This window comes from Anabrus simplex, chromosome 1, assembly GCF_040414725.1.
Source record: "Anabrus simplex isolate iqAnaSimp1 chromosome 1, ASM4041472v1, whole genome shotgun sequence".
Taxonomy (NCBI): domain Eukaryota; kingdom Metazoa; phylum Arthropoda; class Insecta; order Orthoptera; family Tettigoniidae; genus Anabrus; species Anabrus simplex.
Genome location: NC_090265.1, coordinates 428,225,645 through 428,246,204, shown reverse-complemented (window position 1 = coordinate 428,246,204; position 20,560 = coordinate 428,225,645).

Sequence of the window (20,560 nt, the reverse complement as noted above, 5' to 3'; positions counted from 1 at the left end):
CCCCGTGCCAGGGAAATTAACCAATGATGATTAAAATTCCAGACCCTGCCGGGAATTGAAGCTGGGACCCCTATGACCAAAGGCCAGCACGCTAACCATATGGCCATAGAGCCGGACAACTATTGCCGTGAAGACGCGGGACTTACCGCTTAATCACTGCTGCATTACATCACATCAGCCGGACATGAAGCAATAAATCTCTCGCCAAATGAGCCTTTCCATGTAGCTCCCCGGATACTCGTCGGAAAAAAACCTGTATTTAAAAATATGTTCTTTCCTCAGCATATCTCAGTTATTTTTGGGGACTTCGAAGCCACCCCGGCTCATTTGCGTATTTAATAAGGGATTTAAGGGCAGGTGCCCTTCCTAAATGCCATATGATTTTTCAGATGAAAATCTCAACTCAGAATGGACCTCTCAGTCTTCCGGGTGGGAAGCTAGCAGCTAAGTCACTAAGTTAACCTACCCTCATTATTAAACCGTTTCCTTTGCGTCCGTATGTGTAAAAATACCAAGATTTCTGCTTAGAATATTTCAGTTAATATATTTAAAATTTAATGTTGTTACATTTGAACTTTCACAATATGGACTTACGCTGGATTTGCCCGAGATTACTAATATTTCATTCCTAATTAACTGTACTTAAAAGGGTTAAATCCCACAGCACAGGGGATCTGTATCCTATCACCAAGTAATTACATGCGTCATGCACACGAGGTGAATTATGATGAACGATATCGTGAACATCTACAAACGTATTCCATAAATGACTACTTGATATTCAAGGAAGCCATTAGACTGAAGGTGCTATATGCCCTAGAAGTCAGTGAGAGACAAATACGAACTGGTGCAACCTGAGCAGTGGCCTTCAATAATGTTATTGAGGCTATGGTTATTTGAGGGTGGAAATCAATTCCCTGCAAGTTGATTAGATTGGATTCTCGCCTTTGCGCGAATGCATACGTGTTTGGAAATAATGCGGCATAAACGTGGTAGCAGCAGACGACATGTAGGTACAGTTCGTGTGCCAGGAGTAAAAGATTTAAATGCGAGAATTGGGGAGAATTTTCATTACACGCGGTTCATGTGCAATGCTTAATTAACATAGTGACATTAGCTATAAATTTCCAACTGCGGTATTTTCATTAAGTGTACTTTGCGTTGGGAAAGGGTTCAACTGTATGCGTTGGATGGGGGGTGGGGGGGGGGGGTGACGTCGAGTAAGGGAAGGGATTGCTGTTGACTGGGGAATGGTTCGCCAAATAAAGCAATAACTGGGTACCTAAGATGATTTTAACGTATTCTCAAAGAAATCTGTAATACGGTTAAGGTTCCAATCATATCTGCTAATGTTAGTACAGAATGTTTGCTGTGATAATATAACTAAAAATCTTGTGTACTTGTGTATGAAGGAAGCTATGAAAACTCATGACACAAAATTTCAAATAACACTACGAATGTGCAAAATCAACATAAAAGCTCAAAGCAATAGACAGAAATAAAGCAGATTTAACTAATCACAAGGAATTATAGCGGAAAAGAAAGCAATACCGTTCTTTAACTCATGCGATACTATTCTTTCAGCGACACAATAACTCTCCCTAAATGCTTGCAACCTACAAAACAAAACAAGTAGTTCCTGGGCAAACTGTCCGCGGTTTTTGCGCGTTGTTCTTCCAAAGTCGGATGAATATTAGTCTTTCAGTGCGGATGCGTAAGGTAAATTATGGTACCCACGAACCTACTCCGCTGGCGTAGCAGGGGGAGAGGTGATACTCCCACGTGGCGCGTCCCAGGCGGCGGATAGGGGGGTCCTAACCAGCTTGCCGGCGGACTTGAGGGAAAGGAAATACCTTTCGCGGACCAAACACACAACCCCCTGTGGGTGGGGGTCGCAGACGAATATACCACGGTATACCCTGCCTATCGTAAGAGGCAATTAAAAGGGGCGACCAAGGGATGATTCTATTAGAACCATGAAACTACTTGTGATTAGTACCTCCACGCGGGGAACACCATGGGTCGCTTTTACTTGCGCGTAGTACCACGATGTTAGGTACCAAATAGGTTTGTGATTAGTAGCATACAGGAGCACCGTGCGGTCGGCTTTTACAGTACCTGTGATTAGTAGCACCATATGAGCGACACCATGGTATGATGGAACCCATGGTTCTCGCTGGCCAATGATTAGTACTCACTATGTGAGGAACACCACGGGATAGTACGAGTCCCTGTGGTTAGTACACTTATATGATGAACACCATAGGTTTGCGTTGCCTGTAAATGGCGCCGCATTGTGCGAAACACATAAGGTCTGCAATACACGTGCAAATTTCATTACCTGTGAGTAGTACCAAAATGTGTGAAATACCGCAAGTCTACGCTACTTTTGATTAGTACCGCTGCATGACATATAGCATGGTTCCACATTCCTAGCGATAAATACCGTTATGAGGAGCCGATGACCTGTATTTTGGACCCGTTTCGGCTATAAGCATAATCGATTCAGCGTCGTGCTATAGAAGCAATCCCTTGGTCAGTAATACTATTGTTTTGTGCCAGCTTCTGTGCATGTGAGCCAGTGTGGGTCGGATCCACTGATCGTTTTGAATTCATATCCGTCCATCCATTCATTCTTCGTCCTCTCGCTTTAAATTCTGGTCAGTGGAGAATTTTTGACTTTTAAGTTGTCATTTCATTTCGTCTCATTTCGTACCATTAGGGGCTTATGACCTCGATGTTAGGCCCCTTTAAACAACAAACATCAATCATCAATTAATATCAAATTATGGTACCGGTGCGCTTATAGTTTGGAAAAAAGAAAATACCGGTATTCCTATTGGATACGTACAGTATATAAAGAAAATGTTCTTCAAAGGGTGTCGACGTAAATTTAGTCGCATATATTCGGAAACTTTACTGATTTCAAAATCAACTCTTCTACGCTTAATTTATTCTGACATACACCAACTCGTATTTTGATACAAATTATTAGATCTGGTCAATCGCATTTTCATAGTCAAGAAAATTGACGATAATACATTTCTACTCAAAGAGTCCCCAAGAATTTTCTTCTGTATTTAACTGTTTTTAACACGGTGTTCATGATGTTTTCAATCCATTGTTGATATTTCTTCCAGATGGAGCTTAGTTTCATCTGTTCTTGTTAAAAATGAAACCTTCTGGTTCAGTCTGGTGGTATTTCAAGGTGCTCAAATACTTCAGCTCCGTGTCGGTAGATTTACCGGCCAGTAAAAGAAGTATCGCGGGACAAACGTTCGGCACCTCGGCATCTCCGAAAACCGCGAAAGTAGTTAGTGGGACGTAAAGACAGTTATTATTATCATTATTGACATTATTATTGACAATGAAACCAGGAAAAAGGAGGTTTCCTTTAAGAAAACTGGGTGTACTTCTTCGGTTACTATTCCACGACTGAAAAGTGAGCGTTTCGTGCGTAGATAATGCTTCGAAAATCAATAGGCCCATCATCTTTCCATGAAACTAAACTTCCTTAAGATACGTCTATCTATATTTTTTGAACATTCTTGCAAGGTATTTACCACTGGCGTATACTGGTCTGAACATCTGGGCTACCACGCAGTCTAGTAATACACAGAACATTAAATTACATTTTTTTTTTTAAATTCTTATATTTTTATACCTGAAATCGAGACACTGGTTTGGGATGAAAATTCCTTGATGATGTCGTCATTGAAGTTGTAGTCTGGCCAATTGCGAAGTTTCTGAAGAAAGGGCTTTTTAATTGACACTAATACCAAACCGCATAAATGTTATTGTGTCTGCGTTGAATGGCAATATGACTTTATCCTCTTCAGCGCAGAACACGTTCTTTCTACAGATGCTGAGGTTGCTGGTGTTATCACAATTAATGTTGCCAATTTTAGTACTTCAGGAATCACTTGGTTTAGTCTTTTAATAGCCTATATGGCGGAAAGAATTTCATGGACTGTTTTGGTGAGAAATCGAATGTGTAGTAAAATTTCAGATTTGTTTTACTAGAGCATTATGTTGGTCAGTGTGCAGAGCATGGTGTTTTCCTCCTTATAAATCTATTCTTGTGTTACCAAAGTTAGCAAAGTTCATGCTACTGAAAATTTGAGCCTAGAACTACCAGACAACCAGTTCCATCTATCATATGTACTGCAGGTGATGTGAAATGACGTTTATACTCACCCTATTTTCCTTCACATCAGCACACGATTACTGCAGTTCAGGCGTAGGCTTTGTTATGATCATAATTATTTGAGCTTTGTCATTGTATGGACGAAGACGGCTGGGAGAAACTTTTAACAAACTCTCTATTATACAGTCATTGGCATTTAAAGCCCCCATCATCTTATTGCAAAACCAATGAAGGCTCATTTAAAACAAGACACTATAAGTAAAATTATTAAATTATTCAGCATACAGACACTTAAACAAATCGCAAATCGAAAATACTACAAAAATACTAGCTGTAGCGGCAACTGGATCGCTGTCAGTGTTGAGTCTGCACTGAACGAGTGTGGACAAGGGGTGAAGGGAGAAGGCGCAACTCTGCCGCTGTCCGGTCGCGGTTTCTATAGCGTTGACGCGTTCACTACCCACTAACTATGATTTCTTTCGATAAAGAAAAATGCGCATGAATTTCATGATTGTTTTAATGCTCTGTTGAACCTGTAATAAAGTGTTATTTATTTATAATGTAATTTTCTTGGTCTACCGCCGGTAGCCCGTAGAATACTCCCCTGGTATTTACCAAAGGAAAGAAACCGTATCGATATTTTCAAGAGGATGTGCCAAGAATTCACGCTGACATAAATTCGCTCATTGCATTTAATGCAGTGCTTCAGGACCACGAGATCGGCCATGGATCGTGGCACTTAATCACTCGATTTAAGTCCGTGTGACTTTTACCTTTGGGGTAATCTTAAGGGATAGTGTACAGAAAAAGTCCCCTCCCGTTGAGCAAAAACCACAAAGGGAACTGGAAGATTGTAAGAGCACTTTTGAGCTACTTCAGGGTGTGTATCCGTAAGTAGGAGCCAATGTTGATTGTTAAGTCTATCGACGACATGAAGTTTTAGTAATCCTCCATTAACAGGACCGCACCCATGCGTACTTCTGGTCAGATAGTCATACTTGCTCTATACTATAACACTGTGTTATAGGTTTCAAGTGTCCTTACAGGAGTGTCTGTCACTGGGAAGTTTCATGTCACAGTGCAGTGTTTAGTAATGAGAGTAGGTTCACCGGGCGCGTTGCCCGTGCGGTTAGGGGTGCGCAGCTGTGAGTTCGCATCAGGAAGATAGTGGGTTCGAATCCCAGTGTCGACAGCCCTGAAGATGGTTTTCCGTGGTTTCCAATTTTCACACCAGGCAAATGCTGGGCCTGTACCTTAATTAAGACCACGGCCGCTTCCTTCCCATACCTAGGCCTTTCCTGTCCCATCGTCGCCATAAGACCTAACTGTGTCAGTGCGACGTAAAACAAATAGCGAGAGTAGGGTCGGATCTATTGCAAACGAAAATACGTGTGTGACATAGTAGTTCTTAGGATCGACACCTTCTAGTCTGTATTTACACATGCCACACATGCCAAATCGTAGATATCATAGCGTAGCTATAATTCCATGTATACGTTTGCTGTTCGGTGGCTAGTTTAGTATGAACAGAATAGCGTACAAACCATTATGCCAACATTATTACTAGACAATTCCAATGCTAAACATTATAATCCAGTTTTTCCGCTTAATTGTGTTACTTTTCTGCACTCTGTTAGTATGTCTGATGGTGTCATAAAACGATTTCTCATTTGATGTGCTTTATAGCCTTTCTTGAAATTCCACAACTTAAGTAAATAGTATAAGGAGCGTGGCAGTATAAGAGTTTACCATTTATAGGTACCTAATTACTCTTTTACAGCTCAATAATTTTAAGAGTACTCTTCTGTATTGGGCTAGAGCTGCAATTTATTTATTTATTTATTTATTTATTTATTTATTTATTTATTTATTTATTTATTTATTTATTTATTTATTTTATTGTAACAATATTAAGGCCAGCTGGCTTTCTCTTACATGTGAACAGACTAATACAAGAATAAATATTATATTTACAAGCACCATAACAAAAACGTTTCTATTAGTATATAATAAGTAATAACTGAGTTGCAGGATGACTTATTACACAATGTGTAATTGAAATACGTGATGTCCATTAAACTGGTGGTGGAATATGATATTCTAAGTAAACATCTTCAAAATGTGACTCCTATGTTCATTAGTGTAAGAGAAATTAAATAACAAATCTTCGGTGAATGCTTTTGAGAAATAAATAGGCTTGATACCCCTCCTCAGCACAGCTTGTTTCTCCACGCTGTCTTCTCCTCCAAGGGACTGTGCTCTGTAGGTCAGTGTTTGGAGGTCAGTGCTTTCTTCTCAGTAAGTCAGTCAGTGGTGTTGCGTATCAGTCTATCCGTTGAGGATGCAACCGAAATTAAATTAATGAAGATGTATGATAAATGAAGGAAACCATTACGGCCAAACGTTTTGCGGAGACAGCTTAATAATAATAATAATAATGTCGAATTTATGACACACTAACTACTTTTATGGTTTTCGGGGATGTCGACGTGCTGGAATTTTGTGACATAGGATTTCTTTAACTTGCTATTAAATCCATTGACATAATTCTGGCATGATTGAGCACCTTCATTTACCATATGACTGAACCGGGATCGAACCTTCGAGAAGAATAGCACTATACACTCTGTGATACACAGCCGGGCTATGATGATGATGATTATTATTATTATTATTATTATTATTATTATTATTATTATTATTATTATTATTATTATTATTATTATTATTATTATTATTATTATTTACATTTTGATTATTTACGTTTAGTGCTATTATCCATACAAAAATTTACCGGCAGATACGTAAGTTGTGAAGACTTAAAACTGTGCGTTTACCCTTCGAAACATTCCCTTCCAAGGAAGGTAGCCAGTAAGACTCTATATGCACTCATAAGTTTGCTAAAGAATAGTGGAGAATACAAAAATATAAAATGTATAGCTATGCTAGTGATGAATAGACTATAATATTTTTTAATGGATGTAGATTTTCGAAAACCTTCTACTGGTATGGTAGAAAACCCATCAGAAATTCCACAATGTATTAAAATTATTTCTGCAAATTTAGCTGTAAGCTTTGCATTCTGATGATTGTATGATTGAGCGTTACCATCGATAGCCTAAAGATGATTTTCGATCTATCCCGTTTTCACACCAGGCAAAAGCTGGGCTGTACCTTTTGTAAGGCCACGGCTTCTTTCTTTTCAGTCCATTCCTCCATCAAGGTCACCAAATATATTTATATAATTATTTATTTTCATAATGCCCTAAAGAGTTGGAACCCTACTTTACAAGAACTTAATTAGGGTTATAGTTTAAAAACACGTAAATAAATCTGCCCAGATATTGCTACTAAAATACAGTATTTGAAAAACGAAACTTCACAGCCTGTTTCCAATCATTCGACCGGGTCAAGGAAGGGATGAATGAAGCCTCCATCTAGCGGCGAGGATTGGAATTATCCCGGATGCCGAAGCCTGTCGCACTCCTCTGGAGCAATGATTGTCTGACAGATGAAACGAAATGATTTTGGAGAGTGTTGCTTGAATGAATGATGGTAGGGAAAACCGGAGTACCCGGTGAAAAATCTGTCTCGCGTCCGCTTCGTCCAGCACAAATCTCACATGGAATGACCGAGATATGAACCAAGGAACCCAGCGGTAAGAGGTCGGCACGCTGCCACCTGAGCCATGGAGGCTCAAGATATAGTGCTTACACTACGCAATGTCTCCTGGTATGGGCTAGATCAAGTTTGTTATTTTCACTGTCCTCTTGATGTAAACATCATCTCTAATGTAAGTGGAATGAGTAAGTTCCGTCACCACTTCTCCCGTGACGTTCGTCCATGCATGTACCAGGCAGTGCACTGTTGGCATCAGACTACTTAAGGTCAGATACGAACAATATGAACATTTTAAATGGTAGGATTCTCAAAATGTGAGAAGTGCAACATTTTCTTAATTTATGGTGAAGCAAGATGTGGCAGTGGAAGGACAATACGGCTTTACCGATAACGATTTCCTACTCGAAGGCATCCATGTGTCCGGAATTTTGTTACGGTGTTCAAAGATTTCGAGACAATGGAGTACAGCAGCTCAATTTTGACAGAAGGGTCCGTTCACGACAGCTACGTGTGTTGGCAGAGGAGGAAGAAATCCTGGACGTGGTAGACAATGGTCCCGTTAGGAGTAACAGGGGCATTGCCCGTGAGGTGGGTGTGTCTCACTACACTGTACAGCTTAAACTGAAATATGAAAATAAATAATCACACATATGTAAACAAAAATAAGAAGTAAATCAATGAAATAAGTTAAATAATTAAGACAAATGTATAAAATAAGATATAATTAACATGGCTGTATGACATAACGTATGCGCTATATAAAATATGTATAAGGTATTCATTTATATTTGTGTGAGTGTAACAGTAGTCAGTGAGTATATATTTTTTTACTTCTTATAAACTAAATCTTTACTGCTTAAACCAATTCTTGAATTAATTCAGATTTAGCCACACAAGAACTCTTGCACAGCTCCTTTAAATTTATTTGTATTCTGTATCGCCTTTGCGTTCTAAAAGATTAGATTCTACTCACGGCGTGTGAAGACAGTGAAGGAGTTGCCATTATGGTAGGTATTTTATTAACGAATGATGGTAGATAACATATGGGTCTTATAATTCCTTGCCAGTCTCAGTCACAAAAAATACAGATACACACATTAGACTAACAAAAACTTCAGGAGTCTCACATGAAATGGCAGTTGATCAGAATATGCTCAAGCTCAAGACCCAAAGCAACAACATCGAATTCCATTAGAGTCTAACAAATGCACATTTTATCAGCGTATATTAAACCCGTGGTAAAGTGCGTTGCGTCTTCATACCTATATTCTAGATGACATCTGCTGAAAAAAGAATGAAGCGTTACCAAGGCACTATAGCTGAATATGGTGCGTGGTTATTGCTGTGCGGTGTAGCCTAAGCGGTAGGCGAGACGAATGGGCTATGCCTGCAGAAGTTGCTCCCTAGAGAAAGGTGACGAATTGCTGTCAGGGGGGAGCACGATGTCGGGGATGGGACATGGAGATGGACAGCATTGCTGGAAGATCTTGATAAGCTACATCTGTGCACCACCATACTATGAAGATACTGTATCTGCATGCAGTCACTTTTGTCTCAATATAAAAACACGAGAGTGGAGTGCGGACCATGGAACCACAAGCTGTCTGCCTTGAAGTTATTACATTTTGTCCCAATATGTTTGAACCGAGCTAATTTATCCAAGGTCATTTGTCCCGAGGGGAATTATATACCAAACTAATCCGTCCGACCCCTGTATTTGTCCCGAGCAGAAATTCTCACCTCAGATTTGTCCAACATTCCAGGAGAACGAAGTGCAAAATGTTGTAGTAATGCTGAGCACTTTATTTTCCTGATGTTATTTTTCTACATTCCACGTGTCCAAAAAAATGACGACCCAATGACCTCACAAGGAACATTCACGAAGTGCCTGACTTATCATGGTATAAAAGTAAATACGATGGAAATTTCAGCTGTAAACATTGCTTATTGTACCAATTTTAGCTGTCCGTAGCGGTAATTGTAGATGTTTATGAGCCTAGATAGATAATGGTATAATAATGAGTATGACAGGAAATTCAGCTATAATAATGATTAATCTACTAATTTTAGCCCTCCTTATATGTACACTTAAATATATTTGTGGATCTTTATATAGAAATCTGTCAAGCACAACTGTGAACAACAAAAAGCACATTATATTACTGATATATATATATATGTTTTTCAATATCCACTGTAATTTGATTACTTTAAGGCAGCTTTAGCATCTGCTGAGGCTTTCACTCTCTTGAGACGACTGCCATAACCTATTGGAAATAGCGACGCCTGTACGTTCTGAAAGCTAATAGCATGATATAGTGGAAAAATATCGACGCCTTTACAATCTGGAAGGTACTAACATAGTCTAGAAAAATATTCCTGTCCTTATTCGGCGACTTTTCTCTCTGGAAGCCACTATAACTAGAAATCTACCGAAACCGTTACCCTATTGAATGCACTAGCACACTTTAGTGGGAACATACGAATCTTATATTCTAGGAATATAATTTAAATTAGTATAATTTAATAATAATTTAATACAGTATTTTTAATAAGACATTCTTCAGCAGTAAGAACGAACGTGTCGAACACGTTCCAGAGAGTTTTATACATCCATCTGTATTAATTTTTCTACCCACCGTTTCATTTAACACAGTGTTCTGTTGTCCCTTATAATAAATGCAAATTTCAAGCTGATCTTCCGGATGTTTGCCATGTAACCAACAAAATCAAAGTCAATACCTTTAATAACATGTTTATTACACTGTGCGATACTCTGTGTGGTTGATTATAATTCTCCTTTATGTCTCATTAATTATTTCTGGAGGTTATCCAGCTCATGCTCTTACGTGTATACTTGCACTCAAAGGATAAATAACTTTTCTTATGAATGATAATGACGAAATATATACCTTCTTGTTGAAGCTGATTAATATGTAAAGCTGTTGTAACGTGCTGATATATTTTAGCACGTGAACAAGGAAAATATTCACTGTTATACAAGGATCAACAGTGAACGTGCCGAATTCAAATAAAGTTAGAGTGTAGAATGAACATGAGAAAAGAATCACGGAAGAAATGTTTCCGCAGTTTACGGATGAAAATAGTCATCCTACTTTATTGGGTAATTTAAACTGAGCGCCTGTTACAAGGCCATCTGTAATATGAAACTTAAACTGTGTATCAGAATAAGTTCCGAACTTTATCTTTAGATGTCTCTACTGTCGACTAATGTGCCCCCACTGGTGGGAGGATGGACAATTACTTTCAAAAGAAATTTTGTATTTATAAGTTTTCTAAACTGAAGTGTTTGTAGATTGTTTATGTGTTCTAAGGTTAATAGCACGTATATCCCTTCCTTCTTCATGAAATTATTAGCCAATCAGAAAATTTGGATATTTATTTAATTCTCCAATCAAAATTGAGGGTGTGTACAGGCGTTCGGCCTAGAAAGTTCTGGAGCCTTTCCCTCCGCTATAAAAGCTGGGACCTTTTGGGCCATGTTGTCTTTTCCATCGGTCCAGTAAATAGATTTAGAGTGCGTACGTAGCGGAGGCAGAGGAACGATCTTGCCCACCGTCCGGAGACCCACCAGCTCAAGGTAATGGCAGACATCTTTTAAATATGTAATAGTTTCAGAAAGCTGACTTGAGGGGAAGGTTTCAAAATCCATTCTTAATGTAAAATTCTAAATTTTAACATCATCTTCTAAATGTAAAGTTTTAAGCAAGTCTAAGGACTTTATTCGAATGTAGGGAGTAAAGAGTGTTCACCCTCTTTTAATTCCCATTCAACTTGGTATTTGGGGTGACTATGATTTTTTAAAACTTTAAACTTTATCTCTTCCTTTGGAACACAATATCTCCATCTAGTCACCCTATGCAGTATTGAACCCTTGAACTTACCGTTCCATCGTTGGTCGTCTGCCTCGGCTGCTTCGGTAGAGCAATATCGTACTCTCGGATCTTTTTTTTCTGTCACTTCATCGACCAAACGACAGGGTTCAGAGGAGAGCGTAACTACTTCAAATGAGGAGCAAAAACTTACTTACTAAAACATTTATTCAATTTAAATCACGATAATTTTTATTTATTAAATAGGCAAGAAAAGTCAATAAAATTTTTCACAACATGTTTTAACGCAGTCACAATACATAACGTGAGTGGTAAATATACTTTGAAATTGTTTATAATTGTCTTCCAAAGAATGAAAAGGCAAAGTAAAATTCGTTGACAGCAAAAACCAGAAAAATAATAGAAAACCTGAAAATCTGGCACCATTGATCCAAACGATAACTGAGAGTTAACCCACACGATCCGTGGAAAATCTGACCTTTAACAAGCAGAATTCCAGATTTACATTGAATTAATATTCTCCACCAGTCGACTATCCTCTCGGATGTTGGAACATCCCATGAATGGATCCTTAATCGAACCAAATCGACTATCAGTTGCTTTGGATAGGTTGCGAAATATAACTTGAAAGCATGGTGTTCATTACAAGTTAACAACAATTGTTACAATCAAAAATAAAGTTCCACCATGTATTGTCATCTTGTGACACCCTTAAGTTACAGAGGAATCCCGATGTTGAAACATGCATCACCCCAAACAGATGTTCAGAAGGAACCATCTGCACTTGATCTTACGTTACATCATTCTGAAGGAACAAAACTGCGAAATGCAGGGAAACATTAATTCATTATGCATTTAGAAGAAACCCCAAACACTGAAGTTAAAGAAAAGTGATAACTCACTTGAAAATGTTCTTACTAAACCAACTTTCAGCTTATGAAAACAGTTACGTCGTTAAATTCGTTAAAATATAAGTCCACAATATAAAACAAACAACAGGAAATCTTTCCACTTCTCTATAACTACAACTACAATTAGGTAAGGTAAGGGTTGTTCTGCCCGAAGGCAGGTCCGAACCTCCACAGAGGTGTTCCTGAGCCGGAGTTTACGTGCAGTAGGGTGGCCAGTTCCTTTCCGCTCCTCCATTCCCTTACCCCCCACGAACAGCGCGTGGCAACCCATCCAACTCCTGACCACGCCCAATGTTGCTTAACTTCGGATATCTCACGGGATCCGGTGTTTCAACACGGCTACGGCCGTTGGCACTACAATTAGAAATCTATCTAACTACGCTTGCCCCATTAAACCAAACTACAAGTGATCTGTAGATCAACACTTCACGTAAATATTGTGAATAACGAAAAATGAAAATAAAATATATTAACAGCTGACGAATCGAAACCGCATTCGTAGTGTAAATCCTACATAAATCAACTAAATGTCAACACACGGCACTATCAGAATATACCTGACACCCGAACAATAAATAAATAAATAAATAAATAAATTATTATTATTATTATTATTATTATTAGCGGAAACCTTGAAAACTATCACCACTGCATGTTATTTTCTTGGAATCGCGTCATAGAAGAGACTGACAGCAAAAAAGTGAACACACATACTGGAGGTCCTGCATACGCAGTTGATGTAGTTGCAGTCAAGTAAGACGCGTCTAATGACGAAGCTTTTATGGAACACTTGCCACACTTTATCGATGCTTGTAGCTCATGAGAACACTTCCCCCTCATCTCCCTACCCCGACCATTACTGCTGGCCTTGAGGGTGCATGTTAAGTAGATAACCCCCGTCACTTCCCTCTCCCTCCTCAGTACAGAGAAAAATGGTACACCACTAGCAATTATTCTCCTCTAGCCATATTAAATTCCTCAGAAGTTTTAAGAAAATATGCCATGGCTTTACATTATACATTCGCGATATTTTCCGCTAGCACATACTTTCCCCTTTCAGATACAGCACATGTGTTAGGGTAAAGATTTTGAGAACGTGAAAATGGAAGATTGGGCAAGATAGCATCTGAAGGGGAGAATTGGGAGTAGGTTGAATCGAGAATTAAAAATGCTAGTTGCAGAAGCAGAGAGGCTTGAAACTCCTGTTTCATGGTTTAAGTTTTTGATGCATTCTCGTCATTGCGTTTTCTACCCTCGCAGATTCACGCTATTCGAGAAATTGTTTTCAATATTTAAATATCTCAGATCACTTTTCTCCCTAGTAGAACGTGGATCGTGGTAATCGGTGGTACACAACCTGGATTTGACAGAACTTCCGTTTACCCAGATCCTCTCTTTCCGATCAACAATATGTAATAGAATAACACTGCATAAATTACGCAAAAAGAAGGTAAAATGCGAAGTTTCTAACTGTAATGTATAAAGTTCACACGAATACCATTAATTTAACCATTCATTCCTTGTGAATATGATATTTTTGATGTAACATTTTGTGTGAAATATGGATCTGAATTTGTTCTTGTGTTTGATATGCTCAATATTCAATGCAATACTGTAAGTAGACACTGGTACACTATTTTATGTATGTCCTCAGTCGGCTCGCAGCGTTGGCCTCACACTACCTTGTTCCTTCACGAAACAGAAAAGGTGGCAATCAGCGAGTACCATGTCAGGACTGTAGGCAGGATATGGCAGGAATTCCTCCCCCATTTTCCCAATTTCCTTTATAACTTGTTCATATCTCACAAAAACACTCGCGAGCAAATTACACATCGCAGTAGAACTGTCAAGCTTTATTATCTTGAAGCTGTTACAGGTTACTTTGATTTTAATTCAATCGCCGTTTAATCGTTAATAAATAAAAAAATATGTAATGTTAAGTCCTCCTAACCGGCCGAGAATCGAACCCGGAGAGCTCTAAACCGAAGAGCACTATGCTGGCCATTCAGCCAAGGAGTCGGAGTGATACATCTAAATAATTTGGCTTGAGAATTAATCACACCAGAACGGTCCTGTTGTCTATCAGTCGACGAAACGTACAAGCCAGCATGAGCATAGACTGATGTCAGGCGAGGTTACTTTGAAGACCCCATCCGAATCGCATCATCAGCTTCGTTGCCACTCGGTCTTGCGACTAGTTGATTCGATGGTGGTCCAGTTGAAGTATGAAGTTGCAAGTAGAGGGTTGTGAAAGTGCTTAGGTAATTCATACAAGTAGGAACACCAAGGAAATAGCAGCCCAGTTAGGAAGGAAAAGAAGAACCAGCGAGTCTGGATACATTCTAACAGGAAAAGCTTAAAGTACTGTATATTTTGTATGACATACAAGTACCAAAAGAAAAGATGAAGCCTAATCTTTCAAAATTTCAACATCTGAAGCCTGTTCTGTATTGATAAAGATATTAACCAACTCTCAACATTCCATATTGATGGAAGCCGTTGAGTTCCATAAGTTAAGACATCAATTCCAAGGTCCATTGTCAGTGGCTGCTTCTTATAGTGTAATGCGACAAAATGAAAACTGCAGCTTGACGCGTTGTCACTAACTGACGTTTCCCAGGTGAACTCGTATGACACCTACCTTAGACTGAACAATTTTGAATATAGTAAGTCGCTTCATAATCATGAAAATGCAACTAAAACAGCGCTATTTCTTAAGTAAAAATGCATGCTTCAGTCATAGCTCCCATTACATGCCGAACCCCTGTGCCAAGATTTAATACTGCACTTCGAGCACAGTAGGCGAGCACCTAATCATCTGAACAAAGCAGTCAGCCGAAAGTTATTGTAGAAGGATTGCTGATGATTTTCATTACGGCATTATCGTGGATAGTCTTAAGCTTCATTTGTCAGAATTAGTTACAGTATAATGTAATGTTTTTTCTTATGTACGCAGGGATTGTGGGATTAACTTCTTAAAGGCAGACAAATATTTATGTTGACAGTCGGACCGCAGTGAGAATATAGATGTTAGAACGAGTTCTTGGTTCAAAGTAGTAACAGACGTAAGACAAGGCCGTAAATATTCACCTTTGTTGTTCGTACTATTAGAGGGAGTATTTGCTCAAATGAAAATTTCAGAGAAGAGTTCAGTTGGGTGGAAATGTACTCATCAGCCTGGCCCATATTGACGACTTGGACTTTACGACAGACTGTACTGAGAGCCTGCAATCTAATATCTTTGACTTTAAAAAGAGTTACGGAGAGTATGATGTGAAAATGAGCATTCCCAATATTAAAATAATGTCAGTAAGGAAGAAACTCATGAGGATTGAATGTCATGTCGGGAATACAAAACCGGAACCGATGAATCGTTATTATTACGGATAGTAGTGTAGCAACTGAAACTAAATCAAGGCATCGAAGCAAATGCAAGTGAGTTCTCAGTTAGTGTCAATGGTATTCTAATAATTCGACTCTCGGACGAAACTCTATTTATATTGGTCGGTTTGAGACCGATTTTGCTGCACGGGAGTGAAAGATGAGTAGACTCAAGACATCGTCTTCATAAGTCAGAACAAACAGACATGAAAATAGCGACAACGATTGCTGATACGAACAGTGGAAACAATGACAGGACGGTACTCGGAATGAGGAGATACAGGCTAAGTTATGAATGTACTTGATGGATAAAGCTGTAAGCATAATTCGAGTTCCGCAGTGGGGTCATGTAAGGCTAAGATAGGTCACCTAGGAGAGTAATGGACTCAGCCGTGGAGGGTAAAAGAAGTAGAGGGTGACCACGATGAAGTTTCTTAGACTCGGTTTTGAATGATTTGATGATAACGGTCGTAGAACTCGGCGAGGCCACTGGGTTAGTTGCAAGTAGAGGATTGTGAAGGTGCTTAGGTAATTCATACAAGCTTAAAGACTCAACGCTAAAAAATCTGTAATGATGATGCTCGTATGTTTAGTGTCTTTTCAGTTGCTATACATATTTTAAGATACGCTGTATGGTCAGAAATTCGTCTTAAAATATTCCTTTAACCTGCTAGATGCCAACGACACAGAGATGTTGCATTTAATTACCTCAAATAACACCGACCTCAGCTGCGATCGAACCCACCACCCTGGTAACAACTATATAATAACCTACTGCGCCACTGAGGTTGATGGCAGTATAATTTAGTCGAATTGTCTGGTAGTTGTTCCACTTCATAGGTTCTGAACATGCTGAAATGGCTGACTATTCATTATACTTTTGGATTTTTGAGAATGTGTGCCGCTGTAGATTGCGACTAGAGATCGAAGGGAAAGAGCTCAGATCGTCGGAAGATCCCATCTCGGTGTTTGCTTTTATTCGAAATGGCGCGGAACTGGCTGAATGATCTTCGGTTAGAGGGTCCCGAATTCGATTCCAGGCTGGAAACATGTTCATCTTAATACACATTTTCATATAGGCCTATTCACAAATCATCACTGTAACAACTACCATAGAAACAAGCACTAGCGAACACTTCCTTTCTCAAAGGTTGGCGTCAGGAGAAACACCCAATGATAAAACTGGTCTTAATCCACATTTAGTTCTGACCCCCAAGTAGTTGGGAAACAGCCAGGAGGAAGAAATGGCGTGGGGGTTGAGAAATGGGGCTGCTGAACTGGAACCACCAGCTGGATATTCTCCACTCTGACACGCGCTTTAAAAGTTGAGCTGAACTTGTCTATTTAAATCTGGACTAGTATTTTCTCATTTACAACGTCACTGACAGTCAAGATTGTTCCCTTTTTGTGCTGCGGTACGTTACGTGGGTAGTCGACTCCTCACCTCGTCGAATGACAATTGAACGTGACTGACTTGATGGCAGCCGGTGAATTGCGTTGTAATGTGAAGCCTCTGTGGAGTGCTTTGCGGAGTCCTTTGTGTCAGGCCGTTATTGTGTCGTTGCAGCTTATAATTGCATTCATTAATTGCTATACAGTCACTACAGAGAGAAACAGTTCCATGCGTTTACATAGCACTATCATGTTACTGAATTAAAATAAGAGAATTATAACAACTATATAAAACTTCCTTTGGTGTGAATGTTGATGACAGGATGACAGCCCTTTGTTTTAATAGTTGTTGTTGCTACTGTTGTTAATGTTGTTTCATTTCATTTCAAGATCCGTGTTTCAACTTGTATGATTTGTGTAAATAATAATAATAATAATAATAATAATAATAATAATAATAATAATAATAATAATAATAATAATAATAATAATTTGTATGACTCTTTGGCTGAATCGTCAGCGTATACTGGTTTTAGGGTCAGTGGGCCTCGGGTTTGATACCTGGCCGGGTCGGGGATTTTTACTTTGAATAAAACCATGAGGTTATCTGGGGAAAATTAAGCGAGTGGTGGTTTCATATTGTCTTCCACTGATCCAAATGCTTGTCTGTTCACCGACCCAGCTTTCGTCGTCTTGGCTGGCCGAAGTCGTTATATCGAATGAACTAATGAAAGAAAACGGTAATGTGGCACAGCATTCGTACCTCCTGCATCTCTAGTTAATGACCTATCTCAGGAGACAATACCACAGCTCTGAGACTAAAGTTACCTTAGAACCCCAGAGATTAAGTCCACTTAGCGATTTGAAATCTGTTCCATTCGTAGATTAGAGAATCAAATTTTACTGCGAGCAGTGGCTATTCTGAAATTGGCTTTATCGGGATATACGACAGTCATCGCTGGAAATTGCTGGAAAACTACATAGTAATAGTTACACAAACTAATTACAGATTTCAGAATAGCAGGTTATCTGTAAGTTCTATCACATTCCAGTTAACTAGGTTGACGACCAACTGAGCAGATTCGATTCAACAAGAACAACATTAAGATAAGAATCACCACAAAGCAAACCTCAACTTTTTTTTGCATTATCGAAATTGCTCAGATACCAGATAGCTTAAGATAAGGTTGCCACAATGAAGCACTTAAAGAAAGTCTTAAAGAAGATATTAGTATTTAGTAATACATAGGATGTTTTCGAGCTCGATGGGTGCAGTCACTTAAGTGCGGCCAGTATCCAGTATTCGGGAGATAGTACGTTCGAACCCCACTGCCGGCAGCCCTGAAAATGGTTTTCCGTGGTTTCCCATTTTCACACCAGGCATATGCTGGGGCTGTACCTTAATTAAGGCCACGGCCGCTTCCTTCCTACTCCTAGCCCTTCCCTGTCCCATCGTCGCCATAAGACCTATCTGTGTCGGTGCGACGTAAAAAAAAAACTATCCAATGGAAGATTGGGTAACCAACCCCAGCGGGAAGGCATTGGGATCAGTGGAAGCCAACGGGAAACACCATTTGTGTAATTTTCCCAAGACAACCTCACGGCTTTATTCAGTCATAAATTAGATTCCGAAGTCCGTCATTCGGATCACCGGGGGGGGGGAGGGGAGGGGGAGGGAGCATGTTTGAGAGTGACAGGAGCCTCAGAACAAGTTCAAACCATCCCTGCGCATAATTAGAAAGAATGCAACTTGGAATATACGAGGTGTTTTACAGACTTACTCGTTGAAAGAGCAATTAGGCTGCATGATTTGGACATGCATGGTCTCAAGTGAGACAGAATGAAAACGTTGTTGCCCTTTTGTCACTCATGCAAAAAGTACCCTATTTGTGAAGGTGAGGATTTGAGTCGGATTGGTGTTGCCGTAGTGATTCCTAAAATTATCGTTAATGCCGTCGTGGGATATGAGCCACTTTGTGACAGAATTGTCTCTATTAAAATGAGTGTTTCTCGCGTAAGATCAATATCCTTCAGATTATTGCTTCTACTGCATTTGCACTGGACGCAGAAATCGATGAATTCTGCGAGCAGCTATATTCACCATGAGAAAGATACATAAAAAGGAATGATTAGTCATTCAGGCCGAATTTAATGCGAAGATCGGTGCTGAAGACAGTTACTTGAGACATGTGGTTGGAAGGTACGGTTTAGGTGTGAGAAACGAGCATGGTGAGCGTTTACTGGAATTTTGTGTCAGCAATAACCTGTCTATCTGCAATACCGGCGTCGATACACATGGATTTCGTCTGATTTCATTTCGGTGAGGCAACATTGGTGGACTTCGGTCCTGGATTGCAAGACCTAGCCTATTCCGCAGCAATTATGGCTGTGACTATATTGTACTATCCATGAAAATGTCGATAAAAATGAAATTGATCAGAGGAAGAGTAAGACATGTTCGCATCACTGACAAAAATATTCTTCAAGAGTTCGAGGACCATAACTCCAGCAAGTACAGGAGGAAGGGGCAACCTCCCGAAGGTAGGACAACCTCAAGGTAAGGGTGTATTCTGCCCGAAGGCAGGTCCGAACCTCCGCAGAGGTGTGCCTGAACCGGAGTTTACGTACGGTAGGGTGGCTAGTTCCTTTCCGCTCCTCCATTCCCTTACCCCCTCCCCACCAACAGCGCGTGGCAACGCATCCAAATATTGACCACGCCCAATGTCGCTTAACTTCGGAGATGTCACGTAATCCGGTGTTTCAACACGGCTACTGCCGTTGGCGGACAATCTCAAGACAATCATAATACACCTCTTCCTCAAACAACTACTAAGCGGCCTCAAGCGAAGCATCCCTGGATATCGAACATCATTCCACTGCTGATAGAAGAGAGGATCATATTGAGGAAATGTGCCATTCAAACTCGCAAGACGAAGAAGCATACGGTGAACTTTACAGCAGAATTCAGCAAATTGCATAACTGACAGGACACGGTATCTCACCAACATTTGTGATGAAATAGATCAACATCCAACGTTGGATCAAACACGTGACGTTTTTAAGGAATTAACCAGTATTACCCATGAGTTCAAACCACGCACATGGGTGAGTGAAGATGAAAATGGCATCCTACCTTACTGCTGATAAGAATAGAGAAATATAGCAGTAGAAACAATACTGCAAATACAGTTCTGTACTCTAAATGAAATAACCCCGTGGAACAGGATATTTCTATTTGAGATCCTACAAGGAAC